The 13,110-nt window shown below is 46.8% G+C and overlaps 1 long non-coding RNA gene across 1 annotated transcript; it reads right to left on the bottom strand.

Annotated features, from left to right (window-relative positions):
- Positions 1 to 6,311: 6,311 nt before the first annotated feature.
- LOC311441751 lies at positions 6,312 to 6,642 on the bottom strand. The gene is made up of 3 exons (XR_014696194.1): positions 6,581 to 6,642; positions 6,448 to 6,494; positions 6,312 to 6,357 (listed from the first exon to the last, which is right to left on the bottom strand). It is a non-coding gene; the product is annotated as an uncharacterized lncRNA (long non-coding RNA).
- Positions 6,643 to 13,110: the final 6,468 nt, after the last annotated feature.

The following is a 13,110-nucleotide window of genomic DNA, read 5'->3' as shown; positions in this document are numbered from 1 at the left end:
TACGGTAAGGGTAAGAATAAGGGTATGGGTAATGGTAAGGGCGAGGGTTAGGCTAAGGGTAAGTGTAAGGTTTAGATTTAGGCTAAGGGTAAATGTAGCAGAAAGGGTAAGGTTTACGGTAAGGGTAAGTGTTAGGATAAGGGTAAGGTTTAGGGTTAGGTTAAGGGTAAGGGATAGGGTAAGGGTAAGGGTTACGGTAACGGTAAGGGTAAGGGTTACGGTAAGGGTACGGGTACGGGTAGAAGTATGTGTTAGAGTATGGGTTATGGTAAGGGTGAGGGTTAGGGTAAGGGTAAGTGTTGGGGTAATGGTTAGGGTTAATTTTAGGGTTAGGGTGAGGGAAAAGTAAGGGTAAGTATTAGGTTAAGGTTAAGGGTAAGGTTAAGGTTAAGTTTTAGGGTTAGGGTTAATGTAAGGGTCAGGGTAAGGGTTCAGGTAAGGTTTAGGGTTAGGGTTAGGTTAAGGTTAAGTGTTAGGGTAAGCGGAAGTTGTATGGATAAGGATTAGTGTAAGGGATAGGGTAAGGGTAAGTGTTCGGGTAAGGGTAAGGTTAATGGTAACCGTAAGTGTAAGGGTAAGGGTTAGGGTAAGGGGAAGAGTAAGGGTAAGGGTAGGGGAAGTCTAAGGTTATGGGTCAGGGTTAAAAGTTAGACTAAGGGTTAGGATTAGGGTTAGGTAAGGATAAGTGTTAGGGTAATGGTTACGGTTAATTTTAGGGTTATGTTGAGGGAACATAGCAACAGTGCGCGCAGTCGCAGAATATACCAGGATGTGCTGAGTAATCCCAGAATTAGCAAGGTATAAAAAGGGACCCTGGCAGGGGTGAGGTGCGTGCCGTTGGCGGAGCTGAGACTCCCCGGCTGCCCAGTGCTGTTTTGCTTGATGTTTGCTTACTCAATAAATTCCTTTCTATGATTAATACAATGCTCTCTGAAAATTAATTAAGGGGGCAACTTATAACACTTTGGACGCTCAAAACCCAAACCCAAAAACTTTGGACGCTCAAAACCCTATCCCGAAAACAGGACGCTCAAAGCCCTAACCCAAAAACATTCGGACGCTCAAAACCCAAACCCAAAACATTAAGATGCTCCAAACCCTATCCGGAAAACATTAGGAAGCTCAAAGACCTATCCCAAATACTTAGGACGCTCAAAACCCTATCCTGGAAACACTGAGATGCTCAGAACCCTATCCTCAAAATTTAGGACGCTCCAAACCCTAACCCAAAAACATTAGGACGCTCAAAGCCCCAACCCAAAACATTAGGACGCTCCAAACGCTATCCTGGAAACATTAAGATGCTCAAAACCCTATCCTGAAAACTGAGGATGCTCATTACCCAGACCCAAAATATTAAGATGCTCAAAACCCTAACCCAACTACTTAGGATGCTTGAAAGCCGATCCCAAAAAATTAGGGCACACAAAAGCCTAACCCCCAAAATTAGGATACTCAAAACCCTGGCCCTGGAGAACCTAACCTGAAAAAAAAAAAAAAAAAAAAAAAAAAAAGATCTTAAAACCCTAACCGTAAATAACTGACCAAAAATAAAACCTTAAGACTCTAACCCTAAAAAACATATCAACACTACAACCCAAAAAACTCTAATACCCTAACACGCTAACCCTGAAACCCTTAAAACCCTAACCCCCAAATCCTTAAAACCCTAACCGTTAAAACTCCAACCCTAAAAACCTTAAAATCCTAAACATAAACCCTGAAACCTCTTACCCTGCAACCCAACCCTAGTGCCCAATCCCTGAAACCTTAAAACCCTGAATCAATCTGTAGCAAATAGCATAGGCTGAGTCGAGGATCTCAGTACAGTAGCATTATTATTCGAGATTACAATGGCGGGTGTCCCACAAGCAGGAGGGTGCCTACTAATTCCATACACAGTTTATACACTTTTTTTTTCTGCTGAGGACCGGGACCCTCCCGACCCTCCCCTGTTTCCCCTTTAACTGTGCTATTCAAGGTTCATAATCTAGCTGGTGCTTCACAGAAAATACACAGCTGCTGGCCTGTTACAAGTCACATTTCTTTTGAGGTTTTTACTCTTTGAGGTGGTAACGTTTCTTACGCCGTGATTTCCACCTAATTGCTGTAAGGATTCTGGTTGTCTGCGTTTTACAAGGTTGTCTGTTATAATAAATAAAAGTCCCAAATAGGATTACAATCAAAGTTTACAATTCACTGAATGAATAGAGGTAAGCAAACAGTGCTGGGTACGCCGGGAGTCTCTGCTCCACCAAGACGCGCACCAGTTATACACCAGTTACCTCCCTTAAGGGATATAGAGAAGCCCTCTCAGATACATCCGTCCTACTTCTCCTGCATGCGGCCGGAGGTCGGTCTAATTCTGGTGCTGTTGGTGGTGGAAGCTGGGGCAACGGTGGTACTGGTGGCGATACCACAGCCACCGGAGGGGGAGCCGCCGGGAGTGGATTGTTAGGATATGGAGGTGGTAGCTTATCCAACGGCTCACGTTTATCTTCTTTTTCTTTTTCATGTTCTTCTTGTTCTTCAAATTTCTTACCTGCTTTTAGTGTAAATATTGAGGCTGGAAAAGGACGTGAAGTCCTCCTGATCCATAATCCTGCATAATCACTTTCTTCCTGGCTAAAAGGTTCCTTTGAATTAACATGGATATTTAAGGCCTGGCAAATCCAGTCTTTGAAGGATCCAAAAACAGGCCAAAAGACATGTAGTCTTAAAGGCTCCTTTGGCCATTCTGTCACACAATCCTGGACCATTTTTAATTTACTTTTTCCTTTTCTGGGGTCCCTATCATTCCAATTTCGAATCGTTATTCCTAATGGACTTTCTGGTGGTATGACTGGTAATTTGCTCCCTTTCTTCTGGTCTCTGGTCTTCGATTTTGTCTGACCCATCTAGGAATTTTACTCTGGCAATTCCCACAGCCCTTGGTTACCTTAGTAAGAGTGTCTTGCAGGGGGTCGAGGACCTATCACACACCCACAAATCCTATAGGAATCCCTTCGGTCCTTCACCGGCCAAGTCCCTCACGGGAGATTGGAACCGCGGTTAGAAGACCTCCACAATCGCTTCGGAACTAAGTTCCATCTCAGTCACACTCTTACACACACAGGCAACCGAACCCCACCCAACCGAACGGTATACGCTTTAAATGCTTACGACTCCGTCATCTTCGTTCGGATCTTCACACACACAATTATGGGCAAAATATAGTGCTGCAGCTGGCAAGGGAGCTGAAAAAAAGAATCAGAAACTTTGCTTACCTTTATTCAGGTTCAAGATGCCATTAGTTCCGACCTGACTCAAACAGCAGCCACCAAATGGTGGGGGTGCCTCTCCTAGATCAAACCAGAAATCAGGAACCAAAGCCCGCCCGGACGAGCGCCCTCTTGTAATAAATGACTGGGTCCCAAATAGGATTGCAATTGAAATTTACAATTTATTAATTGAATAGAGGTAAGCAAGCAGCGCTGGGTGCGCCAGGAGTCTCTGCTCCACCAAGACGCACACAAGTTACATCAGGCGGCTGGTTTTTATGCTGCTAGGCTAATACATATTCATTACTACTTCTACAAAAGGCAGGGTTATTCTAATTAGTTCCCAGAATCCAAACCCTCCCACTGGTGCAGGCGTTATCAGTCTCCGGTGGTCCCTCTGGGGGCCGCTCGTACTGAAGGCTTGTAGTCTTCCTCCCAGGCTTTTCTCTTGTCCATCTCCTTTGTCCATCTTGGCTGGATGGCAGACACTTGCATAGTGTCCCATGCAACAGTTGTAATAGTTAGCAGTTATTCTGAAACCCCTTTGTTCTCTTATCCCCTATTGACCCGAATTGCTGGACCATTCCTTTGCAAGATTCAAGAACTATATATATTAACCACTCTGGTTTTCTCAGACTTTTCATCATATCATGCGGCCCTAGCATTGTTCCATATTGACACGAATCAGATGAACTCATTTCACACTGTTAAGCTGTCTTATCACTGCAAGCATATCTCAATACCACCTTCCTTCCCTCTACAGGATGTAACTGCGCAAAAACAACATTTTTATTCCCACAACCTTGATCCCCTTACCCTGAAATCCTTATTCCCCTTAAACCTAACAACTCTAACCACAACCCTAACCCTTATTATCAACCCCCTAACGCTAATGACACTGACTTTAATCCAAACCCCAACCTGCCCCTAACCCCAGACAACCAACAACGAAACACACACACACAAAGATGGAAACTACAAAAAAGGCAAAACCCACGATACAGGCCCCAAATCACAAATACGCAACCAAAATGCTACAGAAAAGCCCCAGATGCAGGCCCCAAATGCTACTGCTAGGCCTCAAAAGCTCAAGATGCATCCCAAAGCAAAAATGCAGGCCCCAAACGTTACAGAAAAGCCCCCAAACCCAGGCTGCACAAGTCTACAAGCAGGCCCCAAACTGCCAACAGAAGCAGGCACCAACCACACCCAGATGCAGACCCCAACTGCCCACAAGCAGCTCCTACCCCACCACCCCCTCCCAAGAACTGGACTCCACCCAGACACTGGCCCAAGACCCGGACCCGACCCCCGCCAACCCCCCTACCCTCCCCCCGACACAGGTGTACAAGCAGCTCACAACCCGCCCCTTCAGAGACCGGTCCCACTCCCCCCACCCCCCCCAAGACACGGGATGCGGAGGTGTACAACCAACTCCCAACTCCCTCCCCCTCAAAGGGAGGCCCCAAAGACCCCCAAATGGAGGCTCCTAGAGTGAACAAACAGCTCCCAACTTCCCCAGGCACAGGCCCACCCCCCCAAACACAGGCCACAAAGGTGTATAAACAGCCCAGACCCCCCTCCAAGACCATGGCCCCTATAGTGTACAAGCAGCTCCCAACCACCCACAGATGCAGGCCCCAACCCTTCTCAAAAGGGAGGCACCTAGAATGCATGAGCAACTCCCAACCAGCCTAAACATAGGTCCAAAAGTGCACAAGCAGCTCCCAACCCCCCTCAAATACAGACCCCAAAAGTGTACAAGTAGCTCCCCCCCTGAGACAGGACCCAAAGGTGTACAACCAGTTCCCAACACCCCTGAGACACAGGCCCGAACCCCCCCCCCCAGACACAGCGACCCAAATTCTACAAGCAGCTCCCAACCCCTGCCAGGCAGGCCCCCTACCCTATACAAGCAGCTCCCAACCCTCCCCCCCCCCCCCGAGGGAGGCCCCCAAGGCCCCCACAAACACAGGCCCCTACAGTGTACAGGCAGCTCCCAGCCACCCCCAGATGCTGGCCCCAAAGTTGTACAAACAGCTCCCAGCCACCCTGCAGAAACAGATTCCTACATTGTACAAGCAGTTCCCAGCCCGCTAGACACAGGCCCTGACCCCCCACACATGCAGGCCCCAAAGGTGTACAAGCAGCTCCCACCCCTCCCCCAGACGCAGGTCCCAAGGCCCCCCCCCCAAACACAGGCCCCTACAACCAGCACCCAACCCCCTACCCCCGATGCCAGGCCCAAAGGTGTAGAAGCAGCTCCAAACCTCCTCCCTCAACCCAGGCTCCAACAGTGTACAAGCACCTCCCAACCAACCCTCCCCTTCCCCCCCCCCCCCCCCCCCCGCCCCCTGACACAGGCTCCAAAGGAATACAAAGAGCTCCCACCCCTCCCCCAGATGCAGGTCTCAACCCCCCCCCGCCCCCAGAAGCAGGCCCCAAAGGTGTAGAGTCAGCTCCCAACCCCCTCAATGCCGGCCCCTAGGGTCTACAAGCAGCTCCCCCCTTGCCCCCAGATACCGGCCCCCAGACACAGACCCCAAAAGCCTAATCACAGGCCCTGAACTCTAGAGGCAGGCTCCAAAACCCAGGACAAAGCCCCACTGGTTCGAGACAGGGCCCAAATCCCAGACACAGGCCCCAAACGCTAAACATATGCCAAAAAAAGTATTAGTGCTGGTGCCAAATGTTACAGACAGGCCCAAAAGCCCGAGATGCTCAAGGCTGAGACGTAACTTGGCTTTCTGAATTACTGGAAAGCAGCTTTCATTCTCAGATAATTGTGTGCAGGCTAGATAGGATGGGGCTTCAGGCACCTCTTCACCTGAGGAAACACATTGCCATCAGGCACCGCTGTGCCAGACAAGCTTGTTCTGCTAGAACACCCTACTCAGATGCACTGTGGCATTCAAGTGAACTGCTTTCATGCAAATATAACGACTGATGTTACAACCCACCTTGCCTGTGGCACCTGATGAACAGAAGAGTAAGCCACCGCAGCGCTTCAAAACCATCCCTGCACGTGCCGCTCCTTGTCACTCTCTGGCCTTATCTCATATCCTTATCCACTTCTGTGGAGAGCCTGCCACGGCACCTGCAAAGCAAGACGGACACCTTTCATAGTCACCTTGTGCTACTTGGTCGTTCTGCTCCAACCCAGCTCATGACCAGCCCCTCTTCTTACACAGCTCTTCAGAGTGCAGTTTGCTCCTTTGAGCCTGTGTGAGACACCTGTGAAAGAAAAAGAAACACATAGGCCGATGCAGCATCCAAAGACACAGCACAACTAGGTAAGTTACTCTCATCTGCTCCCTTACCTCTGCCGCTTACCAGCCCCCGAGGCAGATGCTTCAATCTACCCTCTTCAAACAGTTACAACACCTCTAAAAGACAAAGAGGGGATGCCTAGAGGAACAGTGAGACCTACAACACAACAACTGCTACATCTGTTCCTCACTCACCTTGCCAGAGGCAGCTCTGCGCGTGACATCCCAGGTTGTACACTGCGTTACCTAACCCTTACCGTAACCCTTACCCTAAACCTTCTCACCCTTACCATTACCCAAATCCTTACCTTTACTTTTTCCTTACCCTTACTCTTTCCTTTAACCATAACCTTACCCTTACCCTATACCTTACTCCAACCCTTCCCCTTACCTTCCCCTCCCCCTTACACTTAACCTAACCCTTACCCTTCTGCTTCCCCTAAAACATATCCTAACACATTCCCTTACCCTTACACTTTCCCTAACCCTTTCTATTACCCTTACACTTACTCTTGCCCTAATCCTTGCTTGCACCCTTACACTTATCCTAACCCTTACCCTTACCCATACTCAAACCCTTACTCTAACCCTTACCCTGACCCGTACCCTTACCCTTACCCTTAACCTAAGCCTAAACCTTAAACCTTACTTTAAAGCTTACCCTTTCTGCTACACTTACCCTTAGCCAAAATCTAAACCTTACACTTACCCTTAGCATAACCCTCACCCTTACCATTACCCATACCCTTATTCTTACCCTTACCGTAACCCTTACCTTTACACTTACGGTTACCATTAACCTTACCCTTACCCTAACATTTATCCTTAACCTAACCCTTACCCTAAACCTTACCCCAACCCTTACCCTGACCCTTACATTAACCCTAACCCTTACCCTAAAACTTACACTTACTCTTAACCTTAACCTTACCCTTAACATTCACCTAATACTTACGCATACGTTTTCCTGACTTTAACCCTAAAACTAACCCTAACCATTACCCTAACATTTAACCTTACCCTAACCCTAACCCTTACTCTAACCCTTACCCTGACCTGTACCCTTACCCTTACCCTTGCCCTTATACTTACCCTAATTCTTACCCATACCCTAACACATATTTGTACCCTTAACCTTACCGTTACCCTTAACCTTACCCTTACCCTTACTCTATCCGTTACCCTTACGCTTACCCTTAACATAAACCTTACCCTTGACCTTACCCTTACCATAAGCCATACAACAACACTTACATGTACACTTACGCTTGCACTTACCCTAGCAATTACTCGTACAATTACCCTTAACCTTACTATTAAGCTAACCCTAAACCTTACCCTTATCCTAACACTTACCCTTATCCTAAACCTTACCCTTTCTGCTACACTTACCCTTTGCCTAATTCTAAACCTTACCCGAACCCTCACCCTTACCTAAATCTAACTAAAATCTAACCATTACCCTAACCCCTCACCCTTACAATATACATATTTTTACCCTTTACCTAAACCTTTACCCCAACCCTTACCTTGACCCTTACATTAACCCTAATCCTTACACTAAACCTTACACTTACTCTTAACCTTAACCTTAGCTGTAACCTAATACTTACTCTTACGTTTCCCTCACCCTAACCCTAAAATTAACCCTAACCATTACCCTAACACTTACCCTTACCCTAACCCTTACTCTAACCCTTACAATTACCCGTACTTTTACACATACCCTTACACTTACCCTTACTCTTAAACTTACACTAACCCTTACCCTTAACTAAATCTAACCCTTACACTAAACATCATCCTTACCCTTACCATTATCCCTTCTCTTACCCTTATCCTAAACGTTTCCCAAACCCTTACCCTTACATTAAACCTAACCCTTACCATAACTCTTAACCTTATCCTTAAACTTAACCTAATACTTACCCTTCCGTTTCCCTCACCCTAAACCTAAAATTAGCCTAACCATTACCCTAACACTTACCATTACTCTAACCCTTACCCTGAACTTAAGTGTAAGTGTTAGGATAACGGTAACCTTAAGGGTGACCCTTAAGCTTATCCTTAATGTTTATGGTTAGGTTAAGGGTAATTGTACGAGTAATTACTAGGATAAGTGTAAGCGTAAGTGTACATGTAAGTGTTGATGTATGGCTTATGGTAAGGGTAAGGTAAAGGGTAAGGTTTATGTTAAGGGAAAGTGTAAGAGTAACGGATAGAATAAGGGTAAGTGTAACGGTTAAGTGTTAGGGTAATGGTTAGGGTTAATTTTAGGATTAGGGTGAGAAAAATGTAAGGTTAAGTACTAGCTTAAGGTTAAGGGTAAGGTTAAGGTTAAGAGTAAGTGTAAGGTTTAGGTTAAGGGTTAGGGTTAATGTAAGGTTCAGGGAAAGGTTTGGGGTAAGGTTTAGGGTTATGTTCAGCTTAAGGGTAAGGGTTGGGGTAAGGTTAAGGGTATGGATAAGGATAAGTGTAAGGGATAGGGTAAGGGTAAGGGTTAGCGTAAGGGTAAGATTAATGGTAAGGTTTATGTTAAGGGTAAGCGTAAGGGTAACGGATAGAGTAAGCGTAAGGGTAACGGTAAGGTTAAGGGTAAAAATATGTGTTAGGGTATGGGTTATGGTATGGGTAAGAGTTAGGGTAATGTAAGGGTAAGGGTGAGTGTAAGGGTATGGGTCAGGGTAAGGGTTAGAGTAAGGGTTAGGGTTAGGGTAAGGGTAAGTGTTAGAATAATGGTTAGGGTTAATTTTAGGGTTAGGGTGAGGGAAACGTAAGGGTAAGTATTGGGTTAAGGTAAGGGTAAGTGTAAGGTTTAGATTTAGGCTAATGGTAAATGTAGCAGAAAGGGTAAGGTTTACGATAAGGGTAAGTGTTAGGGTAAGGGTAAGGTTTAGGGTAACATAAAGGGTAAGGATTACGGTAAGGGTAAGGGTACGGGTAGAATTTGTTAGAATATGGCTTATGGTAAGGGTAAGGTTTAGGGTAAGAGTAAGTGTAAGTGTATGTGTAAGGGTACGGGTCATTGTAAGGGTTAGAGTAAGGGTTAGGGTAAGGGTAGGTGTTAGGGTAATGGTTAGGGTTAATTTTAGGGTTAGGGTGAGGGAAACGGAAGGGTAAGTATTAGGTTAAGGTTAAGGGTAAGGTTAAGGTTAAGAGTAAGTGTAAGTTTTAGGGTAAGGGTAAGGGTTAATGTAAGGGTCAGGGTAAGGGTTAAGGTAAGGTTTAGGGTTAGAGTTAGGTTAAGGTTAAGGTTTAGGGTAAGGGTAAGTTATATGTATAAGGATAAGTGTAAGGGTAAGTGTTAGGGTAAGTGTAAGGATAAGGATAAGTGTACAAGTCAGGGTAAGGTTTAGAGTTAGGATTAGGGTTTGGGTTAGGGTAAGGGTAAGTGTTAGGGTAATGGTTAGGGTTAATTTTAGGTGTATGGTGACGGATAAGAAAGGGTAAGTAGTAGGTTAAGGTTAAGCGTAAGGTTAAGGTTAAGAGTAAGTGTAAGTTTTAGGGTACGGTTTAGGGTTAATGTAAGGGTCAGGGTAAGTGTTTGGGTAAGATTTAGGGTTAGGGTAAGAGTAAGTATATGGGTAATGGTAAGGGTAAGTGTTAGGGTTAGGGTAAGTGTAAGGTTTAGATTTAGGCTAAGGGTAAGTGTAGCAGAAAGGGTAAGGGTTACGGTAAGTGTAAGTGTAAGGATAAGGTTAAGGTTTAGGCTTACGTTAAGGGTAAGGGTAATGCTTTGGTAAGGGTAAGATTAAGGGTAAAGGTAAGGGTTACGGTAAGGGTAAGGGTACTGGTAGAAGTATGTGTTAGAGTACGGCTTATGGTAAGGGTACAAGTAGCTCCCCCCCCAGAGACAGGACCCAAAGGTGTACAACCAGTTCCCAACACCCCTGAGACACAGGCCCCAACCGCCCCCCCAGACACAGCGACCCAAATTCTACAAGCAGCTCCCAACCCCTGCCAGGCAGGCCCCCTACCCTATACAAGCAGTTCCCAACCCTCCTCCCCCCCCCCCCCGAGGGAGGCCCCCAAGGCCCCCACAAACACAGGCCCCTACAGTGTACAGGCAGCTCCCAGCCACCCCCAGATGCTGGCCCCAAAGTTGTACAAACAGCTCCCAGCCACCCTGCAGAAACAGATTCCTACATTGTACAAGCAGTTCCCAGCCCGCTAGACACAGGCCCTGACCCCCCACACATGCAGGCCCCAAAGGTGTACAAGCAGCTCCCACCCCTCCCCCAGACGCAGGTCCCAAGCCCCCCCCCAAACACAGGCCCCTACAACCAGCACCCAACCCCCTACCCCCGATGCCAGGCCCAAAGGTGTAGAAGCAGCTCCAAACCTCCTCCCTCAACCCAGGCTCCAACAGTGTACAAGCACCTCCCAACCAACCCTCCCCTTCCCCCCCCCCCCCCCCCCCCCCCCGCCCCCTGACACAGGCTCCAAAGGAATACAAAGAGCTCCCACCCCTCCCCCAGATGCAGGTCTCAACCCCCCCCCCGCCCCCAGAAGCAGGCCCCAAAGGTGTAGAGTCAGTTCCCAACCCCCTCAATGCCGGCCCCAAGGGTCTACAAGCAGCTCCCCCCTTGCCCCCAGATACCGGCCCCCAGACACAGACCCCAAAAGCCTAATCACAGGCCCTGAACTCTAGAGGCAGGCTCCAAAACCCAGGACAAAGCCCCAGTGGTTCGAGACAGGGCCCAAATCCCAGACACAGGCCCCAAACGCTAAACATATGCCAAAAAAAGTATTAGTGCTGGTGCCAAATGTTACAGACAGGCCCAAAAGCCCGAGATGCTCAAGGCTGAGACGTAACTTGGCTTTCTGAATTACTGGAAAGCAGCTTTCATTCTCAGATAATTGTGTGAAGGCTGATTAAGGAGCTATTGGGGAGGCAAGGACAATCCCCAGACAAGGACTGTATATCTCGAAACAAGACACTGGAACTCATGATAAGGAAGCGGCAGGCGGACAGAGAAACGAATGTAAGGACTATAACTCTCGAAACTGGACATTGGAATTCATTATAAAGATACAACAAACGGGAGAATTAGCAACAACCAGCTCTTGCAATTAAGAAACATGCCAATTCAGCAGATTCCTGACCAAAGGTGAAAAGTACACTGTGAGGAAGACTCGGGGTCTTCCTCCCAAAGACCCCTGCCCACGTCCCAAAGACCCCTGCCCACAATTCTTGGAAGGCTCTGCGCAGGCGCAAGGTGCCAAAAGGCTAATTAGCATGAGAAGTGAGGGAAGGCGGGGATAGGTAATGCATATGTATAGGTGCTTGTAGAATATTGATAGATTGATTGTATAAATTCAAGACTGCTTTCTGCTTTGGGTATGCACGATAGGTGGAGAGATCCCCCGTGCATCCAGCGCAGCAATAAAGAATATACCACTTAAAGGAATTTCGGCTTCGATCTTTGAATCAATTTGGCGACCCAGATGGGACAACCTCTCTGCCGGACCGCAGGACCCGCTGGGAACAGGACTCCCTAGGGTACCCCCGGGATTTCCCGGAGGGACTCCTCGACTCACCGGATCACTGCGGAGGCAGACAAGGACCCCATCATTGTAAGTGAGTATATTCTCTATTCTGGTTTGGTTTTCTGGTAGACCGGTCATCTGGAACTGTCTGTAAGTCAGAAGGTGATCTTCTGCGAGGCAGTGTTTGGTATATACTTTGTGGTTAGCACCATAAGTACATGTTTGGGGACCTTAAGGAAGGAGCTCGCTTTAAGGTCCATCTGGAATTGTGTTGTCTATTTCGGTTTTCTGACTCATGGAGTATGGTATTTAACTCTGGTTATTGTTACTGCGATTTTGGCTATTTTCCTGGTGGTAATAGTAGGTTCGTGGCATTGTTATAAGAAAGATATTGTTACGGTGTTACACAGTTCGGTTTTCTGACTTATCGCATGTGGAATTTGACTGACTATTGTTACTGTGATTTTGGCAATATTGCTGGTAATAGTAGTTTTGTGGCATCGCTACTGAAAGATATTGCGTGCCCGTATTTTTGTGAGTGATACGTTTTGTGATACGCTTTTGTAAGTAACATGTGTATTCTGAAAGTGTAAACTGGAAACTGGGGGGGCAAACAAGCAGTGAAATTTTAAAGAAAAGTGTGTTAGGATGTGTTTTAAGTCACTGGAAGGATATTGGAGGATCTGCCGGTGGAAGTGTGAACAGGAAAACATTGATAAAATATCGTAATCAGTGGTGGCCGCTTTATAAGCTGGAATGTGGAGAAAAGTGGCCCCTAAATGGAACTTTAAACTATAATATTTTGCTACAGTTAATGTTGTTTTTTGAGAAGCAGAACAGGATGAAATGTTGTATACTGATGTTTCAGCATCTTGGTGGGAAAAGGTAGGGAATTAAGTTGGCCCCTGACTGAACCTTTGATGTTGGCATTAGAGAAGTACAGGCTGGAGAAAGATAAAGGAAGTGTTAAAAGGGTTGTTGAAAGTGTTAAAGGTGTTTGAAGTTGAATGAGCAGGGAAAGAGGATGTAGGAATGTTAATAGTTCTGCCTCTGCCCGAGGCAGAGATCTTAAAATCATGGGTGTTAGCCCT

This window comes from Aythya ferina (genome assembly GCF_964211825.1).
Source record: "Aythya ferina genome assembly, chromosome: 9".
In the NCBI taxonomy this organism is placed as follows: Eukaryota; Metazoa; Chordata; class Aves; order Anseriformes; family Anatidae; genus Aythya; species Aythya ferina.
Note: the sequence above shows the minus strand (reverse complement) of the source record. Positions and strands in the feature narration are given on the sequence as shown.